Source organism: Melospiza georgiana, chromosome 5 (assembly GCF_028018845.1).
Source record: "Melospiza georgiana isolate bMelGeo1 chromosome 5, bMelGeo1.pri, whole genome shotgun sequence".
Classification (NCBI taxonomy): domain Eukaryota; kingdom Metazoa; phylum Chordata; class Aves; order Passeriformes; family Passerellidae; genus Melospiza; species Melospiza georgiana.
This window is the reverse complement of record NC_080434.1, coordinates 24722176-24739341: the sequence shown is the minus strand read 5'-3', so window position 1 is coordinate 24739341 and position 17166 is coordinate 24722176. Positions and strand designations below refer to the sequence as shown.

At 42.8% G+C, this 17166-nt stretch overlaps 1 protein-coding gene across 2 annotated transcripts in view; it reads left to right on the top strand.

Annotated features, from left to right (window-relative positions):
- Positions 1 to 2734: 2734 nt before the first annotated feature.
- The window catches only part of CCSER1 (coiled-coil serine rich protein 1), a 616342-nt gene continuing 601910 nt past the window's right edge, over positions 2735 to 17166 (top strand). For both annotated transcript variants that reach the window (XM_058025090.1, XM_058025091.1), the window contains exon 1: positions 2735 to 2785. The gene's annotated coding sequence lies outside the window, so the exon portion shown is untranslated. The remainder of the gene's footprint in view (positions 2786 to 17166) is intronic.

Sequence of the window (17166 nt, the reverse complement as noted above, 5' to 3'; positions counted from 1 at the left end):
TGTGAAATCTTTGGTCAGGCAACAAGGAAGGAATGCCAACAGAGAGAATACAGAGATTCCCCTAGCTGATGCAAGGGAATCAAATATATCAGTTGTAATGACTTCCATGACGCATCTCAGTGAATCAGAATGTCTTGATCCTGGTGAATGTGCACTTCTGAATCTGAAGTTTCCTTTTAAGGCTTTGTTGTGGTAGCAAAACCTAGTGAAGATTTTGGTGAAACACCCTATCATAGCCTCAAAGAGAGGCCTTCTGCTGAAGTCACCAGGGCCACACCAGTAGGAAACTGGAGGGAAAAGAGAATTATGTTGGGGAGATCTGGGGTGTGGTGGCCACAAGTGTTCCTCCTCCAGTAACTCCCATAGCTATCTGCTGAGACCTCAGGTAGCAAACCTACTTCAGCACAGGTATTGCTCAATGCTTAAGCTTATGACCACGTTTAGGCCTTTTTTTGTCCCTCCTAATCCCTAGAATTTGGAAATGGTGACATTTTCCCATACAACCTCTAGCTGCTGTCTCTGTTGTTTGTCTGTCTGTGTCACTGGACTAATCAAAGCCTTGACAGCTTTGATGGAAGCATCACAAGTGAGTGTGTCTGGAAATTCTAGTTAATCACAGGGGCTTTTTTTGCCCTTTCAGGGCAATGGCAGAGATGAAAACTGATAGAAACCAGAGAGCTTGAGTTAATCATTGTGATTAACTCTGTGAATCTTCTGCTTGAATACAAGGATGAAGGAAGGTAGGGAGATGGAGCTCAAAAATCATGCAAGACTCTTAGGAGATGCCTGATTCAGCAAAACACAGATTTCTCAGCCTCTACAGTCAAGGCTGACTCAGCTTAGCACAGAGGCTAAGTAGGCCCGTAATTTTACTTGTGACAAATACCCTCCTCTTCATTGAGACAACTCATGCCCTTGCTGTTGCTTAACTCCTTTGTGGGTTGTGAACCACCTCCCAGTCAAGTCATCTGGTTACTGCATACTCTCCTTTGAAATTCCCACATTGTGAAGGTAGGTACTTTCAATAATGAACACTCTTGGGGCTGTGTCACATGAGATCTTTTGCCTTTTAAATGCAGATGACAGGTTACTAAAAATGTTTCTCTCCATGTAGCATTTTTTTGTACTGCTGCTATGTGCTGCATATGCCTGTAAAATATTTTATCTCGTTTAAGTTTATTATCTGGCCCAAGAAGAAAAAGAAACACCTTGAGATTTGGTTATCACATTTCACTGAACGATCCTGTGAACATGTTAAACAGATTGAGAGTTATATTTAAATATAATTAGGTATGGTGAACTCACTAGTTTAGTTTTGTAAGACTTGTTTAGTTTTGTAAAGTTCAGTTTTGTAAAGACATAAGCATTCAGTTTCTTGTTACTTTCATGCCAAGTATGACACTGACCTCTGCACTCTGACAGAATTCTTACTCAGAATTTCAGTGGAACATCATTGTTGCTGTTAAATTGTACCTGTGTTTTTGTCAAAATCTGTTTTACTCAAAATTCTTCAAAACTCTTTGACTCCATTCTGGATCTTCATTTTTCTGTAGCCTAATAGTTGAAATTTCTTTGGGTTGTAGTTGCAGCATAAGCACAGATGTTACAGAATGAACAGACTTTATTCCTGTTCAGACTGAAGTCTGCAAAGTCTATGTGTTCCTTCAATGCAAGGAGTTCCGTGTGTTTTATTTTTTGGTAAGAGAGGATAGTGCATGTATCTGCAGCCTGTCACTTTTGAGTCTTCACTCATTTTACTCAATTGTTCGTAATGAGGCAAGGTAGCTCATTTTGGTGGATGATACAGGAGAGATGCTGTATAAATTGGCAAAAAAAACAGGGTATGAAAACTCAGTCATAGTCCTTAAGTATTAGTCACAGAAAAGACGGCTATTTCTCTGCTTTACCTTATCCTTCTGAATTGATTAAGGAACTTAGATGTAATGAAATAAACGCCATGTATTTGACCTCTGCCCTCGCCCAATATTCCAGGGAAATCATTTCTGCTCCTAGACCGGTGCAGCCGAGACCTGTCCTTGGTGTGGAGCTGTCTGTTCATCGTCGTTTCCTTATTCCCTCCCTAGGACCAGGAATGCACCGGGATGGCCATGGAGCAACCGGGAAATAATTAGAAAACCCATCTCTGGAAAAGAGGACGAGGAAGTGAAATCAGAGGGCTCCGCCGCACTTCGGGAAAGGGAAAAATACTTATAAATCCCTGAGCAGATGGTGAGTGTAAACACACCGGAGGGAGCTGAGCTCCTCCTGGGGGAAACTCGGACTTTCTCCTCTCGCCTGAGGAGGCCGGGGAGCTGCTCCGCCCGGGGACACACGGACACGGACAGACAGGGGAAGGGCACACACAGCCGTACAGCGTACACGCTCTGTGTCATCCCTTGCACACACACAGACACCGAAGCAGCCGCGCTCCGCGGAGCCCGCTCCCCGCACCGGCACACGGGCGAAGCGCCGCCCCGGCCCGCCCCCGCATCCCTCCCTCCTCTCCGCCGCCCTCCCTCCTCCCCGCCCGCCGCGCACACACACACACACGCACACACACGAACGCGCACACACACACACACACCGGCCGCAACATGACGGGCGGGCGGACGGACTGACAGACCGGGGCACAGCCGCTCCGCACGGATTATTCTCCCCGCGCCGGGGCGACGCGGCGGAGCAGCGACCCAGCGGGGCGGGGGCGGTGCCGCGCCGCGCTGCCAGGAGGGTCCCGGCCCCCGCCGGCGAGCGGCCAGCGCGTCGGGCGCTGGAGGAGCCCGGCCAGGTAACGCGTCCCTACCGGGTGGTGTCGCCGGCCACAACCGGGCCAGGCCGCGGGGTCCCGGGCGTGCGGGTGCCCCGGGGCGGCGGGGCCGGGTGGCCCCGCTCGGCAGGTGCCGAGGTGATCCGGCGGGTGTCGCCCCGGGGCGCGGGCGGCCCCCCTGCCTTGGCCTCGCCTTCCCCGCCCGCGGGGCGGCGGCCGCCGGGCGCCCTGGCCGACCCGCGGCTGCGGCGGTGGGGGCGGCGGAGGATCGGGGCTGCCGGTGCCGCAGCTCCGCGCTGATGCCCGGCAGCCGCGCTCCGGGAGCGCCGGGGATTTGCGAGGGCGGCGCGGGGACAGCGGCACCGGCGGCTTTGTGGCGGGGCGGCCGCAGGTGTCCCCCGGGGCTGGCCCGGCCCGGAGCAGCGGCGGTGCCGCCGGGGTGGCCTGGGGGCAGCGCGGGGCTCGTCGGGCCCGGCCTGCGGGGACACGGCGCGGGCAGCCGGTGCCCGGTGCCCCGCTGGCCCTCGCTCCGGCCTCGCTGCTGCAGGTGACGGGGAAGAAATCCCATCCTTGTTTTGTTTATTTTTTGGTGTTTCTTCTTTCCGTTCCCCCCCCCCCCCCCCCCCCCCCCGTGTGTGTGTTAAGCAATCTGGAATTAACCAGGGAAAACGACAAGAAGTGGTTTCAGAACCGCTGGGAGTGGGTAGGGCCCGGCCGCTGGCGGTCATGTGTGACCTTTGCCAGGGATTTGGAGGCAGGAGCTGGAGGATGCTGCATGTCCTTTCCAAAATCGCATGGCAAGCTTAAAAAGTGGAGCAGATGGTGATGGTAGTGCTTATTATGGAAGAGGTTCATGGAAATCCTTTATTTCCTCTAGACAGTTTTTGTTTTGCTCCTCCTAGTTAAAGAGATTGACTTTTGGCAAGGAAGGGATGTTGCTGCAAGTTGTCTTGCAAAGGAACGGGATTATTTTGCCCTTCCACAGAGAAGGGATCCCCCCTCCCTCCCAGCTTTATGTCTCTGCTTCTCCTTTGGCATTGACAGCAGTAAGTGTCTTGGCATAGACAAACTGCAGTGTGCTTTATTTTCTTATTGCACACCTTTATAGTTGAACGTAACTAGAAAGGAGACTGAGAGTCTTCTCTTATCCCTCTCTATGCCAGATGTGTTTTTCTATCTAGTATATATTGCACTTGAAGTGTTCAAGTCTCAGGGGGCATGGAGGTTGGGGATGTGAGGCAAGGTCTGCTAGGTACTTCAAACAATTCTCCTTGCTCATACTTAAGAAGGAGAGAAAGGAACATGTTGTAAAAGCAGCTGAGGAATATATAAAAGTGAAATATTAATGAACTGAAAAAGCTCAGATAGCAAAGGCATTGTGCCTAATCATTCAGGAGGGTTCTTGTCCTCTTTACAACTTTTCATTGTATGTGTTCCTGTACTACAAATGCAATTGGTATAAAGGGTGGTAACAGTTGTATTTATTTAGCTGGAAGCAGTAGTAGTACATTTTGGGATTTTTTTGGCATTAGTGATCATCTCTGGAGTAGCTTCCTTTAGCTGTGATTTTTGAGGCTGCTGTAAGAAAGGGAATTATTACAGAAACAGTAAAAAATACTTCAGGAATGTTTTCTTGGGAATGTAAATGGGAAGGTCTGACTCAGCCCTGGAATAACCCAGAGGAAGAACTAGTCTTGGAAAGTCCTCTTAGAGACTTCATGATGACAACTTGGACATTATTAATCTCTTGCATCCCAGAGACCAATGTCCCAAAAATAGGCAGCCCTGTCTGAGGAGAAGGTAATAATACACAACTGTCCAGGGTCTGCTGAAAGTGAGACATAGAAGCAAGGGGTGTTTTCTGCCAACTGAGGTTCCTTTCCCTCCTTGAGTCTGGAGTGCAGTGGTCCCTGTAGTTAGGTTAACTTCCCCAGTTTGGCTTGGAAGGAAACTAAGTGCAGCAGCTTTTTGCTATGGCTTGGTGAGGGAATTTAGTTCAGTGGGAAAGTTAGCCTGCAGGGTGAAGTCTTGTAACCCTGGCTGTAATCCTGGGCAGGACTTTCTGGAGTAGCTGGTGGTTTGAGTGAAGCCTGCCTTCTGGAGAGCTCCGTGCAGGCCTGAGTAGGGCAACAGATACAGGGAGCTGGACCAGGAGGATGAGCTGGAGCAGCACATAGGGCATGTACCATGTCTGACTTACACGAGTTAATGTTTGCTTTTTAAGTCTGTTAGTCACAGAAGATGCTGAAAAAGCATCTTGTGTCCTCAGGTCTGTGCATGTGTTGTGATCGTGAGAGCATGATCTCTTGTTAGCTGTGTGTGGTTGGAATTCTCCTTTTTCTTTCAAACCTAATGTCACATGAGCCTTTGAAGTTGACATTGAAGAAATATTTGGCAGTGTTTTGGAACTTTTTTTTTTTTTGCTTGAGCGTTTCATAAACTGAAAGGGGGACGTAGAGAAGTTGCTCCATTGGGAAAAATTCCCACTCTTGCATGAAAGTTCATGGAAGATACCATGGCTTTGTTGGATTAGCCCATTTGGAGTACTAGAAAGAATAATGGCCACTGTATATTTTTTATGATGTTGGGAATTACACAGATACAAGTAAGTTATTGAGAAAAGTGTTTTGTTACATTAAACTCAATGATAGTTTTTAAAAACCATAAATTTATCTGCATATTCTAGAACCATGATGCTTTAATAGTGTTTAATTGGATTGTTTACACTGTAATTTTGGAGGCTTCCTAATAAAAGGAGGCCTCCTTTTACCTATTTATCTTCCCCTGAGGCAAGGGAAGAAGTGAATGTTGCACTGTGGTTTTTCTGAGGTTGATTGACACTACTGAAGCACGACATGAAATAACATTCATGTGTCAGTGAACATATCAATGGAAAAGAAGCCATATGAACACTTAGTCAAATGAAATAGCTTGTTGTGGTGAGGAGCTGAGCTACATTTTCTATCTTCTTCTAAGAAGTTACTCTGTTTTAAGTTTCAGTGCCTCAGGTCTTCCCCTTGAGGACAGTTTTGCTGCAGTTGGAGGGGCTCATCATCGGGAGGGAGGGAAACAAAAGGAAATACACACATAAATAATGGCAAATAGGGGCTTGTTTCCTGAAAAGTGACTGCAGTTTCTTCAGGTTTTTCTCTCAATATTGCCTTTATTTGGCAGTTTTCTGCAGTGACAGTAAACTGGGTTACTTTGATAAAGTAAATATGCTTTTGTATTAGACTTTAGCTATGGAGTGTACTGGCTGTGTGAGATGGCATGTAAAATAACAGAACTTGAAAGTACCTAAAATGTACATTGCCATTTGTACTGGTAAGATTTCATGTGTATTCCTGTGCTTTAGCAAGGGCCTGTAACTTTAGGAGTATGGAAGATGCAGCTGTATATTTTACAGTCATCTATATAAAACTCCTATATTTGGTAGTTAAATATGTGATTACTTTTACTTGCTGCTTCTTGATTTGTTCTCGCTGCACTACATAGTGGGCTATGTTGGTTAGATAACACAAACTCACTCCATGTTTGAAGGCTGTAGTATCATTTGTCTGTTGTATGCCAGTGAAATGATAATAATAGTAATAATAATAGCAGTAGCAATAATGCTTTCTATGAAGTCTGCCTTTACCTGAAATTTGACTGTTTGCCAGAGGATAGTTGGTTTATAGCAAGGGAAAAGAAGCTACAGGCAGGCAATAAGTAAAAGTACTAAGGTCCTGTATGTGGCAGAAGCAAGACTTTTAATAAAAGTGCTCTGTTGCACTTGTTGCATATATTTTGTAACTGCACAAAAAGTAAAACCACGCTGTTAAGAGGGATTTCCAGATCTATGATGATGGTTTTGTATCCAAACTTTGTATGTTGCCTATACTTGGCTATGTTTTTGCCCTGATTATTGCTATGAAGACCCACATGAGTGTTGAGGTTTGGACACGTAGTTCTTTTCCTCATAGTTGGGACATTGAAGCACTGATGTGTGGAAGTCAGACAGCTGATTTGTGATAAAGACGGTTGAACTGGAATATGCATCCCAAGTCCCACAGTCTTATCTTAATGGATTAATTGTATTTATGTAGTTTGTTTGATAAGCTGGCATAGATGTGAAAACTTTTTACAGATCCAATTACAGGATTGTGTGTAAAGTTATGCAGCATTTTCTCAATAAAGACTAATTACTCTCAGGTGTTTTTTTTGTCAGTCTAGGCAAAAGAGCTTTTCCTGGATTTTTTTTGTTGTTAAGTTTGAGAGAAAGCAATTCTGCACTCGTAGAATGTAATGATGCTTTTACATTATTTAAGGAAATACCACTTAATTTTTTATAGTGCTCTAAGATATCAGGAATTTGAGATCTGGCTCAGTCAGTAATGCTTCTGAGGATCACAGCTGTTTTCCGCTGTGTAGAACCAGTTGTGACAGACTCGTAAGAAGCTTGTAAAAACACTGCTTTATAAATTTTGGTAGTGCAAATCATTGCTTCTGAAAGTATATTGTTTGCTTCTAGTGCATATCCAACTGGGACATTTTTTGCTTATTTCATGCTTGTTTTTGGGCTCCTTTACTGATCCTATTTTGATGTGCCATGTTTATGTGATCTCTTTAAACATTTTAATAAGAAAATAACAGCTCAAAGTGATGTACTCATTTTGTATAGTACTGTTGGATTTAAATTTGTGTGGGGATAGTAGTATTCAACAGGTTTCTCATCAGTGTGTTGCTTGTGGCGTAGTCCAAAGATAATAATTTACCTAAGAAGCAGCGACATCTGTTCACATGTCACCTCCCAGTGATGTTAAACTGTCACTGTGTGCCATGCCAGCCAAATCTCACACTGAGAGAAAGATGGAGTCACCCAGTACCTCCAAAATATGGTCAGAGAGGTATGCTGTGCTCAGGTGGCAGTGGCAGTCAATACCCTACTCTGTCAATATACAAATGCACCAGCAGTTTGTGCTTTGTGTTTTGTTCTGTGTGCTAGGGACTAACTGAAAATTCTAGAGTGTCTTCTAGATTTGATTTAGTGCAGTGCCAATTTGTAGGGCTATTTTTCAGAACTATACTGCCTCATTTATTTATTAATTTACAGTGTTTTTCTTAATTTTTTTTACTAAATGACTGGTGAGGAAGAGAGGAGAAGAGCCAAGTTTTAGCATCTATTCTTGAGCAAGTTTTGGCCAGTGGCAGAATTGCTGCTGATTTGAATAGGAGCCTTGGTAACTGTTTTGTCAGGTTTTATGACTTTAAAATATGCTGGCTAAATTCTTGATGACCAACTCAACATGTTGTGGCACAGAGGCAATGGAAATAGAGTAGCAGTCCTGCCAAAAATAGATTGCCTTTCATTTTTTTATTAGTTGTCACCACACATATTTATTCTGTGCAAGAATATTTATTTCATTGTTAACACAGAAGCTTTAAATAAGAATGCAGTGTATATATTGGAGGGATAAAAATGCTAAGAAGCTAATTTCATTTGAAGTGTTCAGAAATATTAATAAACTGCCTTGGAAAGCAATTTCTGCAATAATATATTCATGTTTTTTTTCTCTTGATTTTGCTGAAGGGAGGTGAGTGGGAGAAAGTGGCAATAGGGAAAATGATGTGGCTTTCTCCATATTTATTTCCATTAAAGGGACACTGCAAGATGATGTACATTATTTCACATTCATTGAGACCTCTCAAATACCTTGAGTGCAGATCATGCCTTCTGCTGTGAGTGTAAGCTATCAATTTTGCTTGAAGTGACATGTTAAGCTTTTAATATTTCTTGATCCTTAAACTGAGTATGTTTTAAGTTGGGCCACCCAACATTTGCAGGAGATGGCACGTCCACGTTGATATCATGCAACATACATGAGGTTCAATTTGCATCCAGAAGCACAAACATTGTGGTATAATAGAATCATAGGATCATTAAGGTTGGAAATGACCTCCAAGGTCGAGTTCAACCTTTTATCAAATACCAATGTGCCCACTAAACCATATCATCAAGTGCCATGTTTTGTTTTTTAATACTTCCAGGGGCTGGGACTCCACCACTTTCCTGGGTAGACTGTTCCAATGCTTTACCACTCTTCCAGTGAGGAAGTTTTTCTTAATGTCCAATCTGAACTTCCCTGGTGCCAGCTTCAGGCTGTCTCCCTTTTTCCTGCTGACAGTTCCCTGCGAGAAGAGGCTGACCCATAGCTTTGGGGTGCCTGAGCCACAAGCCTCATTTCAGGTACTTGTGGAGAGTGATAAGGCCTTCCTTGAGACTCATTTTCTCCAGCCTGTAGAACCCTCAGCCTCTCCTCATAGGCTTTTTGTGTTCCATACCCTTTCCTTGTTGTGTGACTACTTGGCTATTTGGGAAAAAACCCAGCCAGCATGTGAGGGCACACCTGCATGTCTTCCAGAGACAGCCTTTGAAAGCATTCCAGTTGATTTCTTCTGTTAGGGGTTACTGAACTGTCAGGGATCCTGGGCTGGGAGAGCCATGTAGGGATCTCCTGTTCTCTTCTGGTTTTGCTGTTTCCCTGTTAAAAGTAGATGTGGTACAAGGAAGCCGATAGCAGGCTCTGCCATCTCTGTGAATAGCAAAATAAAATGGTTTTGTTGTACATAAATTTAAATTTTGAATGATGTGAATATGTAGTGTTTTGTAGCTAGTTACTACAGAGGTTACACTGTGAGTAGGACATTCAAGCATCCTAATTTGTTATGGTTTTGAACCTGTTTTTTCACTGTAGTGGCTGTGAGCTCAGAGAGTTATGTTGGCCCCATAGCCCAGTGGCACAAGTGCTACTGGTTTTAATGAGGCCTTGAATATACCCTTAAATAATACTTTAGTGTATGCCTGTTTGCTTTGTACAACATTTATTTTTTTCAAGGACTGATTTTTAAAAGTTACTGAGCTTGTACTGTTTTGTTGGTTTTTGTTACATCATAAAATTTAGTACTTCTAAAAATTAGGCTATAAGAATGTTTCTTAAAACAAGTAAGTCCAAAAGATTAGGAATTTTAGAATGTTTAAGACTGGAAATACAATAGATGTCAATAAGTTCAATGTCTGAAAATAAACTGCTTTGTACCTGTAGGTGCCTGTTCTATACTAATGGTGATTATGCAAGGGGACAACACAAGGCATTTAGAGTTTTAATGAAGTCCAACTGGAGCAGAGATTAAAAAGACCAGGGTAGTTAAAATGATTGCCTAAATTTAAAATTTTCAGAAATAGATCAGTGATGTGTAAGTAGAAGGAAGAATATGAGATTTAGGAAAACTGTTTCAAAATAATATTGACTGGAGTGTTGTGAAAAACATGCATATGGAGTAGATGAGTAGGAAATAATAGAAATATGAAGAAATTAGTTTGTCAGGTGATAAGAGCTGACACCACAAATGGCTTCTTTTTACTTGCTAATCTTTATTTTATAGCTAGCAATGTCTGGGACATTTGCTGAGATAGGGAAGAAAAAGTCTCAGAGGAGAGGTGGTGGGGAACGAAGGGAAAATCAGCAGTTCTGTTCTCCCAGCTCTCTGCCTTTACTCTACTCAACCACAAAACGGGTGTTAGAAGAAATTTAGGGATTAGTCACATGAGCTGCAAGGTAATCTTTGTCTTTAAATCCTAATCCCAACGTCCTGAGCTTGGTCAATTATGGCTTTGGTGTCTGTCTGTGGCAGCATCTCAGCAAATTTCACACCAGTCTTTAGTACTTGCTCATGGCCATTAATAAGGGAGCAATGTACAATTGCCTGTTAATGATAGGTTTTGTTACAGATTAAACTTTTAACAGGCAGAAATCAGAACCAGAAGCTACAAGGCTGTTTTACACTGTCAAGCCTGCAGCTTCTGCAGCACTTGTGTCTGTTTTTAATAGTTTGTTTTGCTAGTTAGCTCTTTTCATTTAGTGCTTGCCATGAGCTAAGAACATGCAAATAACCACCTTATGTGGCTTAGCTAAAGGCCTAATAACTTATGCATCTGAATCCTCTTTGGCAAGAGACACATTTCATTTTTACCTGTAATAGTTTCAATTTCAGGCTGTTAGCAGGTGAAGAAGACTAGGATGTCAATATTCTAATAAGCAACTCACAGAATATGTTAGCTAAAAAATTAATTCAAGTCATTATTAACATAATATTCCCAGGACACTGTGGGGATAAATTTTCTGAGGTAAATACTGCATACATGTGTGTGTTTGTGTGTATATATGAAATACAAGTGTTGTCAGTGAAAGGAGGTCAGCAGTGGTGGTTTCAGTTGAAAGCTATGCTGTTTTTAATATGGAATAGTGAATGGTTCAGAAAAAATATGATTTCTTTCATTTATTGCTTTAGAAACAGTAAAATTGAAACAGAAATCCACTCTCAGATATGCAAGTAAGGGGCAGGGGTAGGCAGAAAATAACAAAAGCAAAAAAAAAAGAAAAGCTACTTTTCCTGGTTTTAAGTAGTTTATTTTGTTGTGGGTAAGGTGCTTCTCAAAGCTGTATTGCAGTACACAGATAATTTGTAGCCTTGATTTGAGAGGGCCTTAGGATGATACTGTCTCTTGAACAAGGTGAGCAAGAAGTTACTGTTGGAAAAGGGTGTGAAAATTTTAGGTTTTTTTGTCTATTTTCTCATGCTTTCATTTGAATTTTATTGATGTCTTGCATTATAAATCTTTCATTGTGGTTCTGTATGCTTTGAAAATAGTTAGCGGGGGGAGAAATGTGTGTATAAAAGAAGCAATTCTCTAATCACAGTAATGATTCTTACAGTTGGTATAGGACAATGCTTGTGACTTCCAAAATGCTGAAGTTGAACACCAGAGAAACGGTAAAACACTTACACAGCACTATATCTTCTGCAGCATTTTCTAAATATAGACTAAATCCTTGTCATAAAGAATTTGTATAGTTAAAATAAAACAAGGCTTGACATGACACAGAACAGCTTGAGAGAGGCATGAGCGCTGTAGGTGAGGAACTGTGGTAAATGAAACAACTGTTTCAAGTGAAGGACTTAAGGAAGGCTTGGAAGGTGGTGAAGATGGTTACCCCCTTTTACCCCCCCCTCCTTGGGAGCAAAAAAAAAAAAAAAAGAGGGAGTTTAAACTCCATTTGTTGCCTACTTTCTTTATTAGTAGGTTTTTAGAAACCACTATTTCTTTCTAATTTAGATAATCGAAACTAACTATATGAAATCTACAGAAGTTTTTTTTTGGTAATAAATAAGAAAGGAGTTTAAAACTGTTGTCAGAGGTACACATGTGGGTCTATATCCTCAGCTACTGTTACAGCTTCCTTCAATGGAGATCGATTCAGGTATTGCTTGTAGCTCCTGTTTGTATTTATTAGGCTGAGCAGTAGCTGCTGATGGCAGTGAAAGAAGGATGGAGTAGGCAGAAAATGCAATAGCTTTTGATCTACAATGCCTCTAGCATCCTTTCTTTGGTATGTTGTTCATTCTCCTCTGTTCCTCTTGAAACTGGTTTTCTGTCCTAGTAGTTAAAAATGAAGCTTGCAAACCTTTCGTAACTTATGCTGCTTGGACAAAAAAATGAAAGCACATTACAGAGAGAACAACTTATCCTGATTTTCTATGGAAACAATACTTGTTTATCCTGCTGTCCAGGGATCCTACTGCACAAGGTGCAGCCGAAGTGTTTGAACTTCTTGGTTGCTTTCAGGGATGCTTGACAAAAGATTAAAAGTCTTAAAAATTAATTGAAGTTTGACTGAGTTTTGAGAAATTGGAGGAGAGACACTCATGTAAATTCTCTGGCTGAGAGCACGGCTGCATTTTATGATCAGTATCAAAGAGTCCACCTAGGAGAGGAGTCTTGGATGTGTCCCGCCTGCTTGCAGCTTCTTAGACATTGAAATGAACCAACCACAGCATGCAAATCTGTAGGTAAATAGGCCTTGTTAGGTCTGGCATTCATAATGGCACATGAGGGAAAAAAAAACCTGATTGCCCTTCTTAAGTTGTTGTTTGTTTGAGGCTTGTTTTTTTTTTTTTTTTTTTTTTTTTTTTTTTTTTGGTGTGGTTTTTTTTTTTTTTTTTTTTTCCCTAATGGTCTTCCTCCCTTCCCCTGGGTTATTTTATATGGCCTTTTTTGAAAGTGGGGGGTGGAGCACTTATTCAGGGTGTTGGACTGACGCCTGCTTGATGAGAATTGATTTGTTTAAGCCCTTCTGTTGTATCCATTTACAACACCTGAAGATTTGCTTCTCTTTTTTGTTTAATTACTTACCTGAGGTCCTCAAGCAAGCATATTGCAGCCATGGACCTTTTATTTAATTCACCTTTTGACTGGAAAGATATCAGGTATTGTGTTTGTTTAATTGGTCTGTTCACATTGACACTCAGCATGTCTATTGCAGAAGCAAAGAAGGCCAGACTTCTTTTTGTTCTGCGGTGTCAGAAAAGAATAGAAAGCCCAAACAAACCCTGCTGTGAAGAAGGCACAATTGAATTGGCTTTGCTTTGAAGTAACCTGAGTGCTTGAAAGAACAGACAGAAACTGTGCCTACTTAGTGAAGTGTGTATTGAGCTGGCTGGCCATAGTGTAAAGACTGAGGGCAAGATCCCAGTTACAGATGCTCAGCTGAAGGTGGGAAGCCAGTAATTGATGTGTGCTCTGTTGCCATCCGGCTTCTCTCTGGCACCTCAGGTTTGAGAAGGTTTGTTACACATAGGGAAGTAGGAGAAAACTTCAGAGGCATCTGCTTTTCTGTGCAGTAGCAAAACACTTAGCAATTAGTCGTGAATGCAGAATCCAAATATTTGTATTCAAATAGAGTGCATTCCTACTGAAGCGTTTTGAGTGGTTTGTGAAATAAACAGGGCCAGGAGACTTCTTCTCCTGTGTAATGCCTTTATTAAAAAGTGATCAGCTCAGGATTGGGCGGCTCGACGGGTCTGCAGCGTCCGTCGTCTCCCAGGGCGACTCAGAGGAGGAGGATATGCGCAGCTCTGTCCACCAGGGGCAGAGCTGGGGATCAGATCCTCTCTGGGAGCCTTTTTGGGTCTCCTGATCCCATAAGATGGTGTCAGATGTTAGTTTCTCCCACTCAGTCGGCCTGGTCTCAGCTCCGGGGTCAACCCCCATGGTCAGGGCGAGAGGGTCCGAAGGTGTTCTGCGTCTCTGCAGGCTCAGCACTCGGTTCCTCACGTCCAGACATCACTCTAGTCTCTCAACTCTTAGGTGGCTCGTTGTTTTTGGGGTTTCTCCATGAGTTTGGAGATGGGGGTCTCACAAAGCATTCTGGTCTTGCGAGTCACTTTGCATAACCCCCCCCACCTTCTCAGGTGTCTTCACTATTCTGGGAAAGGTACAACTTAGCCTCGGGCAAGGTCCCCACCCAGGAGAAGGGCCATTACCTCGCCCCAGCCAGGGCTTTTACTAATACAAAAACAACCATTAACGACAACGACCCGTGATTACAATAACAAAACACACAGAACTTGGGCAGAGCCAGTGGTCTGGCTGCCTTTTTGAAACTTTTTCTCATAAAAAAATATTAACCGAGTTTTTGTTCATAACAGTCCCCCCTCTTTTTCTTTGATCGAGCTTAAACTCTAAGCTCGCATCAACTCCCGATTTTTGTTTTGAATCTACTATAAATCTCTTGTGCACTTTGGTAATCACGGTTACTTAACCATGTTACTTTCCTTGGTTTCTTCAGGTTTGTCTTCACGGCAAACACTATTTTACTGAAACAGATAAATAAGCATAGTAAAAAGAGCAATCCTCCAAGTGCACACACAGCGAGAAAAACTACCTTTTCCCACACATCCTTTTTGAAAATCTCCAGGTTCTCCCACCCACTGGGATCAAGTGTAGGAGTTTGATCTTCATTATTTACACATGCTAACCTTTTTATTTCGTTTGAAATGTTCCTAATAATTGAATTCTTAATTTTCAATACTGCCTGGAGCCGGATAACTTTGTTTAACATAGATATTGGGATCCGAATTTGGCTTTTACAATTTTGGATTTTCTCAATTTCTATTTCACTGTGCCTGTTCTGTTTAATTTCTCCCAAATCATTATATATAGGAACTCCCAAACTTGATCCAGTTTCTTTGGGCAACAAGAAAATTGGTTTTATCACTCTAGCGGTGCAGCTGCCAGACGAGATCAAATCTAGGGGTTTAAGGCTCCCCTGAAATGTGTTCCTAAAGGGGTTTATCTCTTTTCCAGTACACTCATATAAATACTTGTAACAAACAATTTTTCTTACCATTTTCACCATTTCTTTGCTTTTTACTATATCTGCTGAGCTTGTTTCAGCAGCATCTCATTTAAAGCACAACCAGGCTTCCCCTATAGGGCACTCTCCTAGGAGTGGCTGCCTAAAAGTGGCAGTATTGTATATTATCTAATACACTCTTTTATTTTTTTTTTTTTGATAAAAGACCAATTGGGAGAGGTTAACACAATCAGGGTTAGAACTGATGTGGACTCTCGACAAGGAGCTCACTTCCTCCTCACAGAGGGGTTGGTAGCATTCATTGCACGGCTCAGCTGGGCTCTCCTGAGCACCACCAGCAATCAGAGCCATCAGCACTACCCTTCCCAAGAGTCCGGTATGGGTCATCTCACACAGCCTGCCCATCCGGCCTTGCCTCTTGGGGAACTTTACTGAGGAAAAGCTTCCAAGCTCTTTAGAGTCCCTTCTACCCGTTTCTCTGGTTAAACCTCTCTTGGTCTGTTCCCTACCAATTTTGGTTTCCCCTCCCAGGGGAGTGTTCTGTAGAGGATTAACCTGGACTCTTTAGAAATAAATTGGAGAATTAACTAGAATTACTTATTTACAGTCTTAAACTTTTTACCAACATAGTTTACACAGAACAGTCTTAAAACATTTTAAGCAATATTAGAACTCTGATACCATTTTTTTTTCCACACAGTTCAGTCTTTTTGACTCTTCCTTCTGAGAGTCATCTTTAAATCACAGTATACTCAGGTGAATTAACTTGTGAAGCAGATGAATCTTGTCCAGCGCCGGGGGGGTGAGTGATGTGGACTCTGGCCCAATGCCAGAGGGAAAAACTGGGACTCTGGCCCAATGCCAGAAGGACAAAGGGGTGGAGTCCGATCCAATGCTAGAATGCCAGAGGGAAAAAAAAACTGGTGTTGAATCCTGGTCCAATGCCAGGAGGTGAGAGTGATGTGAGTCCAACCTTTTTCTTTTGGTCTGCACAGTCGAATTAGTAATGAAGAGTACCTGAAACGGGCTTTCAAACACAGGCATTAATGGTCTGCAATTTAATGATTTTATCAAAACTCAGTTTCTCTGTTTAATGTTATTGGTTAATTTCTCATTTTTCTCTTTTTTTTTTTTCTTACGCCATTCTTCTACACAATACACTTCCCTCTAAGGAGATGTGGTAAAACTTATAATGCACAATCTACATTACCTCTATTCTAATTTGTCTATATTTATTCTCACACATTCCTTCACACCCTCAAGACACAAACTGGATCATTATTGCTAGAAAATCACTGTGGCTCCCCTCACCTTGGGGTTGGCCCACAGGTCTCAGCATCTCTGGGCCTCCTGGAAGGGCCCTGGCTCTGGTTGCCTCTGGTGCACATTCACCTGTGAGGCTGTCTGCGTGTCACTCACGCTCTCACAGCTACGGCTCCCTCACACACCTGAGGAGCACTAGTCTCGTTTGCAGGTCACACACACTTCAGCTACAGCCCCCACCCGCCTGGGGGACACAAGCCTGGTTTGCAGGTCACACATACACACACTTCCACTGCCCCCTTCCCACGTGCCCGGGAAGTTGAGGCTGACTTTGCTTGTGACTCACTCTCACGCACACAACAAGACAACAATGAGGTACCTTTTACTTTCACATCACTTATTACAAGTTAAGTATTACTGGCCAGTTTTTGGTGCTATTGGATATCCTTTCTACCTAGCTGTTTTTGTCTAACTTCAGATGTTTTTCACTATACTATACTATACTATACTATACTATACTATACTATACTATACTATACTATACTATACTATACTTCTTAGTACTTTGTTGAGACAGGACTTATCTGCTCCTGTATCTACTCAAAAATTCTAATTCTTCATTTAGGGGTCCCACTTCAAAGTTTACCAAGGGCTCTTCTAGATGTTACATCAGGTCCCCTATAGTGTAAAGCCCCTGACCCTCTAATCGTCACCTTTAAGGATCTTCCCTAAATTATCTTGTTCCCCGGCTACTGCCTCATCAAGACTGAGTTTTCTACAAAACCTCCTCACGTGTCCTGCCTTTCCACAGTAAGAGCAATGTCGCTCTCTCAAAGGACTTTGAGGTGTCTCCATCCCTCTTGCACCTGACAGTACTGACCTATCCTTGCCTCCTCCTGGTGGTGGACCCGCCCACCCTGCACTTTCTCTAGCTACAGCAACCAT